Below are 17,712 nucleotides of genomic sequence, written 5' to 3' on the forward strand. Positions count from 1 at the left end.
CCCTGCTTGGAGTGGAGGCTGACTGTCCCACTAGAAAGGGACCCATCACATAGAAATATGACTGACTGAAACAAAGTATCCTTATTTTAACACCAGGCTGGGATGGCCTTTAGAAACTAAAACAAATGAAATCAGTAATGATTACTAATTTTTCAGTCAGCCTCTTTTCTTCATTCATCTGGATACTGCTAGACATTCTGCCTACAAAGGAGGCCTCCCCATTTTACAGATATGCAAAGTGAGGCTGCTGAGAGAAGGTACTTGGTTTACCGAAGTCACAGAGCATGGGACAGCAAGAACCAAGGAATCACATCCAAGTTTGTGTGTCTGACTTTTTCTACTATACCATGCGGCCTCCTACAAAGGGGTATTTGGTTCTTACACAAAAGCATCTCAGCTATAGCAAACCCTGAAAGTTGTGCCTTAGCCTGAGCTCAGTATCTGAAAACAGTCACCATGGGCTTTCCTAAATGTGCATGCACTTAAATGTGGGCAGGACTACCAGGAGGCTCTGCAGACGACCTTGTAGAGACAACAGACCATAAAAAACGTCAGAGATGATAAAGAGGAGCACAAATAGGATCAGAAAAGTCTGTGGACTGTCACTGGGGGCATTTGCTTTCCTTAGCCTGAAACCATCACTGATCAATTTCACTTGTGGACTGACAGCTAATCATTTTCTGATCTCATTAGCTGGTCCAGGGCTTAAGTGTATTAGTGAGTCTGGGAGGGAAAGTAGGTTTCACTCCAACTAGCAAAGGGGTGGGGAAAACAAGTCTCACACACTTGACTCTCTAGAAAGTTCTGTGCGAATCAGCAAGTTCAAGATTTGCTTGCATAAAGGTCAGTAGCAGGCTTGTAAACCCAACCTAGAGGGCTGCCCTTTGCGAAACAGGTGAAGGAGGGGGTGCTTTTAGACCCAGATACAGGAAGATGACCTTTCGGAATCTATGCCCAATTACCTGGTTAAACAAAAAGAGCCCCAGGCACCTCTCTGGATACCATATTTTATCATCTTTTGGCTGTGGACAGTTTCCAAGAAAGCTGTCCTGTTGAAAAATTGCTGGGTGGTGAGAGAAATCAGCAAAAGGTGCATATTTGTAAACAGAATCTCTAAAATTCATTATTTTTCCCAGAAGGGATTAAGGCCAGCTCCACCGCCACTGGATAAAAATGGCTTTGACAGCTGTGGCTGTCATTTGGATGACAAATGTATTTTTCTTTGCTTCCCAGAGTGCACATCTCTTGACACACTCACGATGAGGCGATGTTAATTGCTAAGCCCCATTGGAAAAAGAAAAGAGCGCTAACAACGCACACATTTTAATGAGAGGGTCTGTGCCACCAAGAAGGGTTGGTCTAAACACTTTGCTCAACTGCCTGTTCTCCAAGGAGAGTTTTCTGTCTCATGGAGAATATGGGGAGCAGGGGTGTGATAAGCAAAGACGGTGTGACTGCTGAGCTGCCCAGAGCAGGTTAAGAGTCGTCCTTGAGAACTGTTACTTTTGGGGTGGGGGGGTAGCCTGTTCTCAGGGGAGGCAGCTAGTACAAGAACGAAGCTGGTGTGGAGAAGATGCAGGCAAGCCTGGCAGATATGAATGCAGCAGGATCTATACTGGATGCTCAACTGCCTTGACCCCACCCCTGTCTTCTTCTAGCCCAGATCCCTGTGGCCCACATTCCGCCCCCCATTCCATGCTGAGTGACTCAGGCCAGGGCCTGGGAAATCCAGAAGGGACCACAGAGATCAGTTGCAGTTGGGGGTGGCAAATACTTGCCCCTGCGCCTCCTCTTTCACCTCCTGTGCCCAGATCAGACATCACTGATTGATCACATTGCTCCATCTTTTTGACCCTAAATGCAATCTCAGAATTCGCTTTAGCTCAGCATTCCAAAAGCCACCAAGACAGTCAGTCAATACACCAGATAAAACTTGTTTTCCAATTTAAGTTTTGTCTAACTTCATCTGATTTTTTCTATTTTAACACATTTCTTACTTATTTGCTAAAGATTACATAGTACACTAATATTCTTGATTTTTTTTCTTCTGCCCCGGACTCGTCGGCTTAAAAAAAAAAAAAAACAGCTTTATTGAGATATAATCCACATACCATAAATAAACCACTTTAAAGTGTACAAATCAGTGATTTTTAGTATATTTCTAAGGTTGTGCAACCTTCATCACTGTCTAATTTCAGGACATTTTAAATCACCCCAACAAGACACCCCCCCAAACCCATTAGTAGTCAATCCTCACTCCCCACTTCTCCCTAGTCCCTTGCAACCACTAATCTACTTACTTTCTCTTGGGATTTGCCTCCTCTGGACATTTCATTAAATAGAATTAGGCAACATGCAAATTTTCTGTCTTAAAGTTTCATTTTTTTCTGTTATCAATTATTGTTATTATTATCATGATTATTATTATTACTTTTGGCCACAGCTTGAGGGATCTAAGTTCCCCAACCAGAGATCTAACCCTATTCCTCAGCAGTGAAAGTGAGGAGGAGTCTTAACCACTGGACTGCCAGGAAATTCTCTCCTGATTTTGAAAGAAAGCAACACATCACTGTGGCTCCTACAAGTGTCCCAGGCCCCAGGCACTGAGTCTATGGGAGAAACTGGCCCCACCTCCCACCCCCTGGAGCAGGGCCAACCCTGCAGCCACCACACATGCCTCTGCCAGTTTCTGACACCTTCTGGGCAGGTGCCCAAAGGGCCAGGTCCTGAGAGTGAACAAGTGCCAGCCACCACCCCCCCAGGCCCACCACCGTGTCATGCCGGTCCACCCTGCTCCCCACTGCCCTGCTCATGGCACTGACCCAGAAGTTAGATGCAACTCATCCTCGACTCAGCCCACCCTGCGAGGCCCAGAGCTTTGATCCCAGGCCAGGCGTGTCTGCCTGGTCTCTTTCTCACTTACAACCATTCCCTCCAGAGAGTTTCCTTATGCAGAAAGGATGTCCACCATGGGGCTGAATCCCAGGGTGGGCCAGCTTACAAGTAAATGTGCCACCGCTAACAACTCTCTTTGGCTTCCTCTGTCACCAACAGGCCATTCTGGAGGCCCTGCAGAGCCCTGCTTGGACAGCAGGCACAGGAAGCCCAAACTTGTGCCTTTGTCACTTTTCCTGGCTCCTCCTCCCCAGTCTGTTCCCAGAAAACTCCTTCTGTTCCCTGAGCCTCTCCATCTGGAGGGATGGGAAAGGGAGACTGTCAGACCCTCTGAAGGGACTTCCAGAAACTGCGGTGGGGAGACAGACTTTGACGAGAGGACCACACAATGGAGGCCTCAGGGAATTTACATTTCCTGCGTGTGATTAAGTATCCGACAGGCTGAAGGGAGAGCTGACAGAAGGAGGCCTGGCCAGGAGAGTCTGCAAGGCTCAGGACAGTGCCAAGACCCATTAGCCTGCAGGGGGTGGTGCAGTGGGTGGGGTTCAGGCGACCATCACTCCTGGGTCCTACCCCTCTCTCTGTCCCTCTCCATCTCTGGATCCCTCAACCCTTTCAAAACTTCTAAAAAGAGTCAATCTACAAGTAGTTATCAGATCTCTTGTTCATTCATGCATTTGTTCACCTACCTTTTTCCAAGTTCAGGATGTGCCCTGTGCTAGAGGCCAGAAATGCAGACATGAACCAGGTGTGGCCCTCAGCAACAAGTGGACCAGGGGACACTTCAAGCAGGGAACAGCTCAATAAGGTGACCTGGTGAGAGCATCAAGGGAAGAAGGTTAGTTCTTCCTGAAAGTGGGGCTCAGCATCAGGAAAGGCTTTAAGGAGTGTATTGCTTTGCTAGGGCTTCCATAACAAAATAGCACATTCTAGGGGGCTTAACAGAGAAGGCAATGGCAACCCACTCCAGTACTCTTGCCTGCAAAATCCCATGGACGGAGGAGCCTGGTAGGCTGCAGTCCACGGAGTTGCTAACAGTCAGACACGACTGAGAGACTTCACTTTCACTTTTCACTTTCATGCATTGGAGAAGGAAATGGCAACCCACTCCAGTGTTCTTGCCTGGAGAATCCCAGGGACAGCAGAGCCTGGTGGGCTGCTGTCTATGGGGTGGCACAGAGTCGGACACGACTGAAGCGACTTAGCAGCAGCAGCAGCAGCAGGGGGCTTAAACAACAGAAATGTATTTCCTTGCCATTCTGGAGGCTAGAAGTCAAAGATCAAGGTGTAGGCAGGGTTGTTTTCTCCCAAAGCTTCTTTCCCTACCTCGCAAGTGGCCTTTCCTTATGTATACACATCCTCGATATCTCTACGTATATCCAAATATAAGGACACCAGTCAGACTGGGTTAGGGCCCACCCTAAGTTCTCAGTTTAATTTAATCACCCCTTTAAAGATCTTATGTTCAAATACAGTTCCATTCTAAGGCTCCAGAATTTAGAGCTTCAACATAGGAATTCAGAGGAGACACAATTCATCCCATAACTCAGAGGCTGTCTTTGGCTGTGCCTTGAAAGCAGAGCCGGAAATAGCCAGATGCACAGAACAGGGACCTACTCTTGATGTCAAGCTCAGCAGAGCAAAGACCCAGAGAAATTAAACACCTGTCTCCTTTGGGGAGTGGCGAGAGTTCTGATGAGTGGAAACACAGGACAGAGGTCAGAAGAAAATGCCACCGCTTTCAGGAGGGCTGTGTGTTTCCTGGCAGCTGTGCACATGCCAGTGGGTAGTGGCTTAGAGTTCAGATTCTGAGAGTCCTCATGTGTAGACTGACTGCACACAAAATCTTATTTATTGAGATTAAATCTTATTCATTAAGATTAAATAAAATAAAGGTCATTAAATACCTAGTGTTTAGAACAGACATTTAGCACTCTTAGATGGGGTGCTTTCCTTCCCCACTTCTGTATTTCTTTACACCTTTCGGTGACCATACATTAGTTTTAAACTGAAAACATCAGCTTATAAAATAGTAGAGGCAGCAAGCGCTGAGGAATTTAGAAGGGTGAGAAAATCCATTCCATGCTGCTGTCTAATCATCAAGAATTTACTGGGTTTAGTTCTCTGCTCGGAGGGGGACAAAAATCTAAGGCAGGCTCCTGCTGCAGTGGAGTTGACAGCTCATTTGGGAATGTTCCTCAGAAGATGAGCCCACCCCCAGGAGGCTGGCAGGGGTGATGCAATTGTAATCACGGCCCTCGATCCTCTAACCCCCAGGAGGCACAGTACTCAGAACTGGTAGCTGAATCAAAGCATGAGGGACAGAAATGACTTAAAAGACCTCCCAGAAAGTGGCTGACAGCCAGAAGCTCTCTTGGAAAGGGCTCAGAGCTCACCTTCAGATTTTCTTGAAATTGTAACTGAACAAAAGCTTGGAAAATCTGAGTGTGCCGGTCTCTGAGAGGGATGTGGATGGAGCTGTGAGCTTGGAGCCAGAGGATCAAACCCGAGTTCTGGCTCTGCCTTTTCTAAGCTGGCAACTCTGGTGGAATCCCTGGTCAATGAATCTTTCTGAGGGATTGATTCCTTCATCTCTGAAATCAAGAGCAGGTTACGATCCACTTCCATCTGCCTTACTATCAAATAGGGCAATGGAAGAGAACACGCTCTGAGACCCCAAAGTTCTACACACCCTTAGCGGTCCTCCAGAAGGGCAAGGCCCTTGGGCTTCCCAGGGTGGAAGTGCAAAGACATCTCCCTAGTCCCAGCGTGAGTGTACGTGGAAAGTGTCCAGTTGCTGGTGGGAACAGACTGCCTAACTCTCCGGCTGGGTTCTGTGTGTTGTCAGTACTGCCCAGGTCATTCCACTGTGAGACCAGAGTTGAGAAGCACAGCTTATAGGCCAAACTGACCAGGCTGCTTGACTCCTTCACCAAAACACACTTCCTTCCACAGTTGCCATGGTAGAGGAATATCTCTCTTCCCAAAACACTTTCTCAACAGTCAAAGCCTTCCACTTAATCACAAGGGCTCTGGGTCTCAAAATCTAGTGTGTGCAAGACACACCAGAGATACTTGTCCAAGAGGAAGAGGCCTGGGCTTAGGCCTAACCCTAAACACCCCCAACCACTCCTACAGAGATTCTGATTCAGTCAGTCCGAGAAGTAGCTCAGGAAATCTCCATTTAATCACATATAGTATAAACACATGTTTGCCAACAAGGGTCCATCTAGTCAAGGCTATGGTTTTTCCAGTAGTCATGTAGGGATGTGAGAGTCGGACTATAAAGAAAGCTGAGCACCAAAGGATTGATGCTTTTGAACTGTGGTGTTGGAGAAGACTCTCGAGAGTCCCTTGGTCTGCAAGGAGATCCAACCAGTCCATCCTAAAGGAATATGCACTGGAAGGACCGATGTTGAAGCTGAAACTCCAGTACTTTGGCCACCTGATGTGAAGAGCTGACTCATTTGAAAAGACCCTGATGCCGGGAAAGATTGAAGGTGGGAGGAGAAGGGGACGACAGAGGATGAGATGGTTGGATGGCATCACCAACTCAACGGACATGAGTTTGAGTAAACTCCAGGAGTTGGTGATGGACAAGGAGGCCTGGTGTACTGCAGTCCATGGGGTCACAAAGAGTCAGACCGAGCTGAGTGACTGAACTGAACTGAGTGTAACGAGAATTCATTGGACTCAAAAGAGAAAAAAACAAACTCAGGGAGGAGCCAAGATGGCGGAGGAGTAGGACGGGGAGAACACTTTCTCCCCCACAAATTCATCAAAAGAGCATTTAAAAGCCGAGTAAATTCCACAAAACAACTTCTGAATGCCGGCAGAGGACATCAGGCACCCAGAAAAGCAACCCAAGTCTTACAAAGGAGGTAGGAAAAAATATAAAAGACAAAAAAAGAGACAAAAGAGGGAGGGACGGAGTTCCGTCCCAGGAAGGGAGTCTTAAAAAGAGAGAAGTTTCCAAACATCGGGAAACCTTCTCACTGCCGAATCTGTGCTGAACTTTGGAAGCACAGAGGGCAACATAACAGGGAGGGAAAATAAATAAACAATTAAAACTCACAGATTGCGAGCCCTACGGTAACTCCCCCAGCGGAGAAGCAGCACAGACGCCTGCACACACCATTAGCAAGCTGGGGCTGGGCAGGGAGGCGCATCGCCGGCTGCATCGCTTAGAGTAAGGACCTGGCCTGAAAACCCTGAGCACTATCTGAGCGAAATAATCTGGGCTAGCAAACCAGACTGTGGGATATCTATCACGCGAAAAGCCAGCCCTAACCTAAGACACCGCCAGGCCCATGCATGGAACAAAGGACTGAACAGAGATAGATGGCTGCAGACCTTCCCCCTCCGGTGACACACAGTCAGAGCCGGAAGGGGGCAATCACAGCCCCAGAGAGACATTATCTATAAAACTGTAAGCAGGCTTCTTTGCTAACTAAAACTTCTTGGGGGTCTGGACGGTCAACATCTCCCTGAGAAGGTGCGCCGGTTGTACACCTAGATAACCGAGCAGCGGGGAGGCGATAAGTTGCAGCAATCGCGCTCACTAAACACCTCATCACCTGAGCTGCTCAAACCTGGGAAGGGCACAAAACGCAGGCCCAACTGTGTCTGCGCCTCTGGGGACTGCCCGAGTGCCTGAACCTGAGCAGCTTGGACCTGGGAGGTGCAGGCAGCCCAGGGCCGGCCACGGATAGTTCCCGGCGGAACAATCTAGAGCCTGAGTAGTGTGGGCAGGGAGGCTACACGCGCCGTGAGCGGGGGCAGACCCAGTGTGGCTGAGGCACTGCGAGCACGCGCCAGTGTTACTTGTTTGCAGCATCCCTCCCTCCCTCCCCACAGCGCGACTGAACAAGTGAGCCTAAAAAGAAAAAAAAAAAAGTTTCCTCCACCGTCCCCTTTGTGTCAGGGTGGAAACCAGACACTGAAGAGACCAGCAAACAGAAGAAGCTATAACAGAGGGAACCGCCTTGGAAGCTACAGGCAATAGATTAAAACCCTGTGGTTAGTACCGGCTACATAGGAAGGGACCTATACGTCTTGAGAAATACAAGTCAGACCAAGGAACTAGCCGAAAATGAGCTGAACCCACAATACTCACAACAAAACCAGAGAAAGTCCTCGATATATTTTTGCTATTTTTACGATCATTCTTTCTTTTTTTTTTTTTCTAATTTTATTTTTAAACTTTACATAATTGTATTAGTTTTGCCAAATATTAAAATGAATCCGCCACAGGTTTACATGTGTTCCCCATCCTGAACCCTCCTCTCTCCTCCCTCCCCATACCATCCCTCTGGGTCGTCCCAGTGCACTAGCCCCAAGCATCCAGTACCGTGCATCGAACCTGGACTGGCAGCTCGTTTCTTACATGATATTTTACATGTTTCAATGCCATTCTCCCAAATCTTCCCACCCTTTCCCTCTCCCACAGAGTCCATAAGACTGTTCTATACATCAGTGTCTCTTTTGCTGTCTCGTACACTGGGTTATTGTTACCATCTTTCTAAATTCCATATATATGCGTTAGTATACTGTATTTATGTTTTTCCTTCTGGCTTACTTCACTCTGTATAATAGGCTCCAGTTTCATCCACCTCATTAGAACTGATTCAAATGTATTCTTTTTAATGGCTGAGTAATACTCCATTGTGTATATGTACCACTGCTTTCTTATCCATTCATCTGCTGATGGACATCTAGGTTGCTTCCATGTCCTGGCTATTATAAACAGTGCTGCGATGAACATTGGGGTACACGTGTCTCTTTCCCTTCTGGTTTCCTCAGTGTGTATGCCCAGCAGTGGAATTGCTGGATCATAAGGCAGTTCTATTTCCAGTTTTTAAGGAATCTCCACACTGTTCTCCATAGTGGCTGTACTAGTTTGCATTCCCACCAACAGTGTAAGAGGGTTCCCTTTTCTCCACACCCTCTCCAGCATTTATTATTTGTAGACTTTTGGATCGCAGCCATTCTGACTGGTGTGAAATGGTACCTCAGTGGTTTTGATTTGCATTTCTCTGATAATGAGTGATGTTGAGCATCTTTTCATGTGTTTGTTAGCCCTCTGTATGTCTTCTTTGGAGAAATGTCTATTTAGTTCTTTGGCCCATTGTTTGATTGGGTCGTTTATTTTTCTGGAGTTGAGCTGTAGGAGTTGCGTGTATATTTTTGAGATTAGTTGTTTGTCAGTTGCTTCATTTGCTATTATTTTCTCCCATTCTGAAGGCTGCCTTTTCACCTTGCTAATAGTTTCCTTTGATGTGTAGAAGCTTTTAAGGTTAATTAGGTCCCATTTGTTTATTTTTGCTTTTATTTCCAATATTCTGGGAGGTGGGTCATAGAGGATCCTGCTGTGATGTATGTCGAGAGTGTTTTGCCTATGTTCTCCTCTAGGAGTTTTATAGTTTCTGGTCTTACGTTTAGATCTTTGATCCATTTTGAGTTTATTTTTGTGTATGGTGTTAGAAAGTGGTCTAGTTTCATTCTTTTATAAGTGGTTGACCAGATTTCCCAGCACCACTTGTTAAAGAGATTGTCTTTAATCCATTGTATATTCTTGCCTCCTTTGTCAAAGATAAGGTGTCCATATGTGCGTGGATTTATCTCTGGGCTTTCTATTTTATTCCATTGATCAATATTTCTGTCTTTGTGCCAGTACCATACTGTCTTGATAACTGTGGCTTTGTAGTAGAGCCTGAAGTCAGGTAGGTTGATTCCTCCAGTTCCATTCTTCTTTCTCAAGGTCGCTTTGGCTATTCGAGGTTTTTTGTATTTCCTCATTCTTTCTTTCTTTTTTTTTTTTTTTATTTTTTAAAAAAAATTTAAGTCCTCTATTATTCCTTTAATTTTCACTTTTATAACCTATTACTTTGCAAAAAAGAAGAGACCCTATTTTTTTTTCTTCAGCAAACTTCACATATATATTTTTTATAATTTTTTGACCTTTTTTTTTTTCTTCTTTTCTTTAACATTGTATTTTTGAAATTCCAAACTCTACTCTAGATTTTTAATTTTAGCTTTTTGGTATTTGTTATCAATTTTGTACCTATAGATTTTTTATAATTTCTGTGACTTTTTTTTTCCTCTGTTCCTTTCTCTTCTTCTTTTATATAACATTGTATATCTGAAATTCCAAACTCTACTCTAGATTTATAATTTATGCTTTTTGGTATTTGATATCAATTTTGTACCTGTATTTTCTTTATAATTTTTGCGACATTGTTTGTTTTTGTTTTTTCTCTCTTTCTTTTTCTTCTTCTTTTTTTTAACATTGTATTTTTGAAATTCCAAACTCTACTCTAGATTTTTAACTTTTGCTTTTTGGTATTAGTTATCAATTTTGTACCTATATTTTCTTTATAATTTTCTCGACCTTGTTTGTTTTTGTTTGTTTGTTTTTTCTCTCTTTCTTTTCCTTCTTCTTTTCTTTAACATCGTATTTTTAAAATTCCAAACTCTACTCTAGACTTTTAATTTTTGCTTTTATGTATTTGTTACCAATTTTGTACCTTTAAGAACCCAGTCTTCAGTACTCATTTTTCACTAGGGAACGAGATTACTGGCTTAACTGCTCTCTCTCCCTTTGGACTCTCCTTTTTCTCCACCAGGTCGCCTGTGTCTCCTCCCTAACCCCTCTCTACTCTACCCAACTCTGTGAATTTCTGTGTGTTCCAGACGGTGGAGAACACTTAGGGAACTGATTACTGGCTGGATCTGTCTCCCTCCTTTTCATTCCCCCCTTTTATCCTTCTGTCCACCTCTGTCTCCTTCCTCCGTCTTCTCTTCTCTGTATAACTCCGTGAACATCTCTGAGCGGTCCAGTTGTGGAGTGCACATAAGGAAGTGATTATTGGCTAGCTCACTCTCTCCACTATTGATTCCACCTCATCTCATTCGGGTCACCTCTAACTCCTTCCTCCCTCTTCTCTTCGTGTAACGCTGTGAACCTCTCTGGGTGACCCTCATGGTAGAGAAACTTTTCATCTTTAACGTAGATGTTTTATCAATGGTGCTGTATAGAAGGAGAAGTTTTGAAACTACTGTAAAAATAAGACCAGTAACTGGAAGCAGGAGGCTTAAATCCAAACTCTGACTCCAGGGAACTCCTGACTCCAGGGAACATTAATTGACAGGAGCTCATCAAACACCTCCATACCGACACTGAAACCAAGCACCACACAAGGGCCAACAAGTTCCAGGGCAAGACATACCAAGCAAATTCTCCAGCAACAAAGGAACACAGCCCTGAGCTTCAAGATACAGGCTGCCCAAAGTCACCCCAAAACCATAGACATCTCATAACTCATTACTGGACATTTTATTGAACTCCAGAGAGAAGAAATACAGCTCCACCCACCAGAACACCGACACAAGCTTCCCTAACCAGGAAACCTTGACAAGCCACCTGTACAAACCCACACACAGTGAGGAAATGCCACAATAAAGAGAACTCCACAAACTGCCAGAATACAGAAAGGACATCCCAAAATCAACAATTTAAACAAGTTGAAGAGACAGAGGAATACCCAGCAGAGAAAGGAACAGGATAAATGCCCACCAAACCAAACAAAAGAGGAAGAGATAAGGAATCTACCTGATAAAGAATTCCGAATAATGATAGTGAAATTGATCCAAAATCTTGAAATCAAAATGGAATCACAGATAAATAGCCTGGAGACAAGGATTGAGAAGATGCAAGAAAGGTTTAACAAGGACCTAGAAGAAATAAAAAAGAGTCAATATATAATGAATAATGCAATAAATGAAATTAAAAACACTCTGGAGGCAACAAATAGAATAACAGAGGCAGAAGATAGGATTAGTGAATTAGAAGATAGAATGGCAGAAATAAATGATTCAGAGAGGATAAAAGAAAAAAGAATTAAAAGAAATGAGGACAATCTCAGAGACCTCCAGGACAATATTAAACGCTACAACATTTGAATCATAGGGGTCCCAGAAGAAGAAGACAAAAAGAAAGACCATGAGAAAATACTTGAGAAGATAATAGTTGAAAACTTCCCTAAAATGGGGAAGGAAATAATCACCCAAGTCCAAGAAACCCAGAGAGTCCCAAACAGGATAAACCCAAGGCGAAACACCCCAAGACACATATTAATCAAATTAATAAAGATCAAACACAAAGAACAAATATTAAAAGCAGCAAGGGAAAAACAACAAATAACACACAAGGGAATTCCCATAAGGATAACAGCTGATCTTTCAATAGAAACTCTTCAAGCCAGGAGGGAATGGCAAGACATACTTAAAATGATGAAAGAAAATAACCTACAGCCCAGATTATTGTAGCCAGCAAGGATCTCATTCAAGTATGAAGGAGAAATCAAAAGCTTTTCAGACAAGCAAAAGCTGAGAGAATTCTGCACCACCAAACCAGCTCTCCAACAAATACTAAAGGATATTCTCTAGACAGGAAACACAAAAATGGTGTATAAATTTGAACCCAAAACAATAAAGTAAATGGCAATGGGATCATACTTATCAGTAATTACCTTAAATGTAAATGGGTTGAATGCCCCAACCAAAAGACAAAGACTGGCTGAATGGATACAAAAACAAGACCCCTACATATGTTGTCTACAAGAGACCCACCTCAAAACAGGGGACACATACAGACTGAAAGTAAAGGGCTGGAAAAAGATTTTCCATGCAAATAGGGACCAAAAGAAAGCAGGAGTAGCAATACTCATATCAGATAAAATAGACTTTAAAACAAAGGCTGTGAAAAGAGACAAAGATGGTCACTACATAATGATCAAAGGATCAATCCAAGAAGAAGATATAACAATTATAAATATATATGCACCCAACACAGGAGCACCACAGTATGTAATACAAATGCTAACAAGTATGAAAGGAGAAATTAACAATAACACAATAATAGTGGGAGACTTTAATACCCCACTCACACCTATGGATAGATCAACTAAACAGAAAATTAACAAGGAAACACAAACTTTAAATGATACAATAGACCAGTTAGACCTAATTGATATCTATAGGACATTTCATCCCAAAACAATGAATTTCACCTTTTTCTCAGGCGGACATGGAACCTTCTCCAGGATAGATCACATCCTGGGCCATAAATCTAGCCTTGGTAAATTCAAAAACATAGAAATCATTCCAAGCATCTTTTCTGACCACAAGGCAGTAAGATTAGATATCAATTACAGGAGAAAAACTACTAAAAATTCCAACATATGGAGGCTGAACAACACGCTGCTGAATAACCAACAAATCACAGAAGAAATCAAAAAAGAAATCAAAATTTGCATAGAAATGAATGAAAATGAAAACACAACAACCCAAAACCTGTGGGACACTGTAAAAGCAGTCCTAAGGGGAAAGTTCATAGCAATACAGGCACACCTCAAGAAACAAGAAAAAAGTCAAATAAATAACCTAACTCTACACCTAAAGCAACTAGAAAAGGAAGAAATGAAGAACCCCAAGGTTAGCAGAAGGAAAGAAATCTTAAAAATTAGGGCAGAAATAAATGCAAAAGAAACAAAAGAGACCATAGCAAAAATCAACAAAGCCAAAAGCTGGTTCTTTGAAAGGATAAATAAAATTGACAAACCATTAGCCAGACTCATCAAGAAACAAAGGGAGAAAAATGAAATCAATAAAATTAGAAATGAAAATGGAGAGATCACAACAGACAACACAGAAATACAAAGGATCATAAGAGACTACTATCAACAATTATATGCCAATAAAATGGACAACGTGGAAGAAATGGACAAATTCTTAGAAAAGTACAACTTTCCAAAACTGGACCAGGAAGAAATAGAAAATCTTAACAGACCCATCACAAGCACGGAAATTAAAACTGTAATCAAAAATCTTCCAGCAAACAAAAGCCCAGGTCCAGACGGCTTCACAGCTGAATTCTACCAAAAATTTAGAGAAGAGTTAACACCTATCCTGCTCAAACTCTTCCAGAAAATTGCAGAGGAAGGTAAACTTCCAAACTCATTCTATGAGGCCATCATCACCCTAATACCAAAACCTGACAAAGATCCCACAAAAAAAAGAAAACTACAGGCTAATATCACTGATGAACATAGATGCAAAAATTCTTAACAAAATTCTAGCAATCAGAATCCAACAACACATTAAAAAGATCATACACCATGACCAAGTGGGCTTTATCCCAGGGATGCAAGGATTCTTCAATATCCGCAAATCAATCAATGTAATACACCACATTAACAAATTGAAAAATAAAAACCATATGATTATCTCAATAGATGCAGAGAAAGCCTTTGACAAAATTCAACATTCATTTATGATAAAAACCCTCCAGAAAGCAGGAATAGAAGGAACATACCTCAACATAATAAAAGCTATATATGACAAACCCACAGCAAACATTATCCTCAATGGTGAAAAATTGAAAGCATTCCCTCTAAAGTCAGGAACAAGACAAGGGTGCCCACTTTCACCATTACTATTCAACATAGTTTTGGAAGTTTTGGCCACAGCAATCAGAGCAGAAAAAGAAATAAAAGGAATCCAAGTTGGAAAAGAAGTAAAACTCTCACTGTTTGCAGATGACATGATCCTCTACCTAGAAAACCCTAAAGACTCCACCAGAAAATTACTAGAACTAATCAATGATTATAGTAAAGTTGCAGGATATAAAATCAACACACAGAAATCCCTTGCATTCCTATACACTAATAATGAGAAAACAGAAAGAGAAATTAAGGAAACAATTCCATTCACCATTGCAACAGAAAGAATAAAATACTTAGGAATATATCTACCTAGAGAAACTAAAGACCTATACACAGAAAACTATAAAACACTGGTGAAAGAAATCAAAGAGGACACTAACTGATGGAGAAATACACCATGTTCATGGATTGGAAGAATCAATATAGTGAAAATGAATATACTACCCAAAGCAATTTATAGATTCAATGCAATCCCTATCAAGCTACCAATGGTATTCTTCACAGAGCTAGAACAAATAATTTCACAATTTGTATGGAAATACAAAAAACCTCGAATAGCCAAAGCGACCTTGAGAAAGAAGAATGGAACAGGAGGAATCAACCTACCTGACTTCAGGCTCTACTACAAAGCCACAGTCATCAAGACAGTATGGTACTGGCACAAAGACAGAAATATAGATCAATGGAACAAAATAGAAACCCAGAGATAAATCCACGCACATATGGACACTTTATCTTTGACAAAGGAGGCAAGAATATACAATGGATTAAAGACAGTCTCTTTAACAAGTGGTGCTGGGAAATCTGGTCAACCACTTATAAAAGAATGAAACTAGAACACTGTCTAACACCATACACAAAAATAAACTCAAAATGGATTAAAGATCTAGACGTAAGACCAGAAACTATAAAACTCCTAGAGGAGGACATAGGCAAAACACCTTCTGACATACATCACAGCAGGATCCTCTATGACCACCTCTCAGAATATTGGAAATAAAAGCAAAAATAAACAAATGGGACCTAATTAACCTTAAAAGCTTCTACACATCAAAGGAAACTATTAGCAAGGTGAAAAGACAGCCCTCAGAATGGGAGAAAATAATAGCAAATGAAGCAACTGACAAACAACTAATCTCAAAAATATACACGCAACTCCTACAGCTCAACTCCAGAAACATAAATGACCCAATCAAAAAATGGGCCAAAGAACTAAATAGACATTTCTCCAAAGAAGACATACAGAGGGCTAACAAACACATGAAAAGATGCTCAACATCACTCATTATCAGAGAAATGCAAATCAAAACCACTGAGGTACCATTTCACACCAGTCAGAATGGCTGCGATCCAAAAGGCTACAAGCAATAAATGCTGGAGAGAGTGTGGAGAAAAGGGAACCCTCTTACACTGTTGGTGGGAATGCAAACTAGTATAGCCACTATGGAGAACAGTGTGGAGATTCCTTAAAAACTGGAAATAGAACTGCCTTATGATCCAGCAATTCCACTGCTGGGCATACACACTGAGGAAACCAGAAGGGAAAGAGACACGTGTACCCCAATGTTCATCGCAGCACTGTTTATAATAGCCAGGACATGGAAGCAACCTAGATGTCCATCAGCAGATGAATGGATAAGAAAGCAGTGGTACATATACACAATGGAGTATTACTCAGCCATTAAAAAGAATACATTTGAATCAGTTCTAATGAGGTGGATGAAACTGGAGCCTATTATACAGAGTGAAGTAAGCCAGAAAGAAAAACACCAATACAGTATACTAACGCATATATATGGAATTTAGAAAGATGGTAACAATAATCCTGTATACGAGACAGCAAAAGAGACACTGATGTATAGAACAGTCTTATGGACTCTGTTGCAGAGGGAGAGGGTGGGAAGATTTGGGAGAATGGCATTGAAACATGTATAATATCATGTATGAAATGAGTTGCCAGTCCAGGTTCGATGCACGATACTGGATGCTTGGGGCTAGTGCACTGGGACAACCCAGAGGGATGGTATGGGGAGGGAGGAGAGAGGAGGGTTCAGGATGGGGAACACATGTGTACCTGTGGTGGATTCATTTTGATATTTGGCAAAACTAATACAATTTGTAAAGTTTAAAAATAAAATAAAATTAAAAAAAAAAAACTCAAAACTCAAATCTTTTGTTTGTGTTCCTACTAAAACAATGAGTAATCTTAGCCTTCTGTCAGCAAGAATAACGACAGTAACTAATGTTTATTGAGACATACCATATTCCAGGACCATAAGGACAGTGTCTGGAGTCTTCCTAAGAGCTGTGGCATGCTATTCTGGGTTCATGCATGTGCTTCCAGCATCCCTACCTCTGCTGAGAGTGTGCTTCCTCCATTTCATGTGACTCAAGCGAGGCTGCCAATCAAATTGCCAGTACCTCCCCCATGGGGAGAGGGAGGAGTCAGAGGAGGATATGTGACTCAGTTCCAGTCAATCAGGTTCCTCCTTCTGGGAGCCAGCCTTGAGTGGAGACAGGTTGGGGCCAAGGGCAGGTGCTGCCTGTTTTCCCAGAGCTGAATGTGTGAGCCAGCTTTTCCTAAAACTTGGTTTTGTTCTTTTTCCCATTTCATGAGCTACCCAATAGGCTACCTATAGGTCTTTTTCTGGATTACATTAATCAGAGTCAGTTTCATTTATTACAATAAGAAGTTAATGAAGTGTTCATTTTATAGGCACAGGACTGAGTGGAAGTAAATGATTGACCCAAGGTCTCCACAGCCATAAGAAGGCAAAGCAGATGCACAGCCAAGCATGTGTGGCTTCGTGTGATATTGTACCCCTTCCATCCTCCTGGGAGCTCAGAAAACTTAGAGGAGGAAAAGGAAGGGAACTTTTAAAAAATAAATATATATGCTTTGAATGGTATGAAGAGAAATTTAAAAGTTACTATTAACTTCCACACTCTATAGGTTTAAAAAGATTTAAAAGCTCCCAGAGACCTAGACTAATTGTTAAATTTATCCATTTCTATTAAATGTCCCAAGGAACTAACTTGCAAATCTCTTACTAAATTATGTATTACATTACAACACATGGTAGAGTAAAAAAGAGGCAAAGAAATGCAAACAGTGGTTCCAGTCCGGAAAATGCAAAAAAAAAAAAAAAAATTCTGGCAAAATAACAATCAGGAGCAGAATTCACCACCACTTTGACTGAGTGTCTATTTGATTTGATTAAATTATTGACTTTTTGGATTTCATGGGTCCTAGATTATAAACCTAAAATCATAAAACAGAAGCTTGACTGGCCAAAAATTTCACCAAGCCATC

The 17,712-nt window shown here is 42.1% G+C and overlaps 1 long non-coding RNA gene across 2 annotated transcripts in view; it reads right to left on the minus strand.

Moving 5' to 3' along the window:
* LOC112442665 (uncharacterized) overlaps positions 1-17,712 on the minus strand; it is a 308,112-nt gene that overhangs the window by 166,162 nt on the left and 124,238 nt on the right. For both annotated transcript variants that reach the window (XR_009491735.1, XR_003030908.2), the window contains exon 4: positions 3,585-3,708. This is a non-coding gene — a long non-coding RNA (uncharacterized lncRNA). The remainder of the gene's footprint in view (positions 1-3,584; positions 3,709-17,712) is intronic.

This window comes from Bos taurus, chromosome 2 (genome assembly GCF_002263795.3).
Source record: "Bos taurus isolate L1 Dominette 01449 registration number 42190680 breed Hereford chromosome 2, ARS-UCD2.0, whole genome shotgun sequence".
Lineage (NCBI taxonomy): Eukaryota > Metazoa > Chordata > Mammalia > Artiodactyla > Bovidae > Bos > Bos taurus.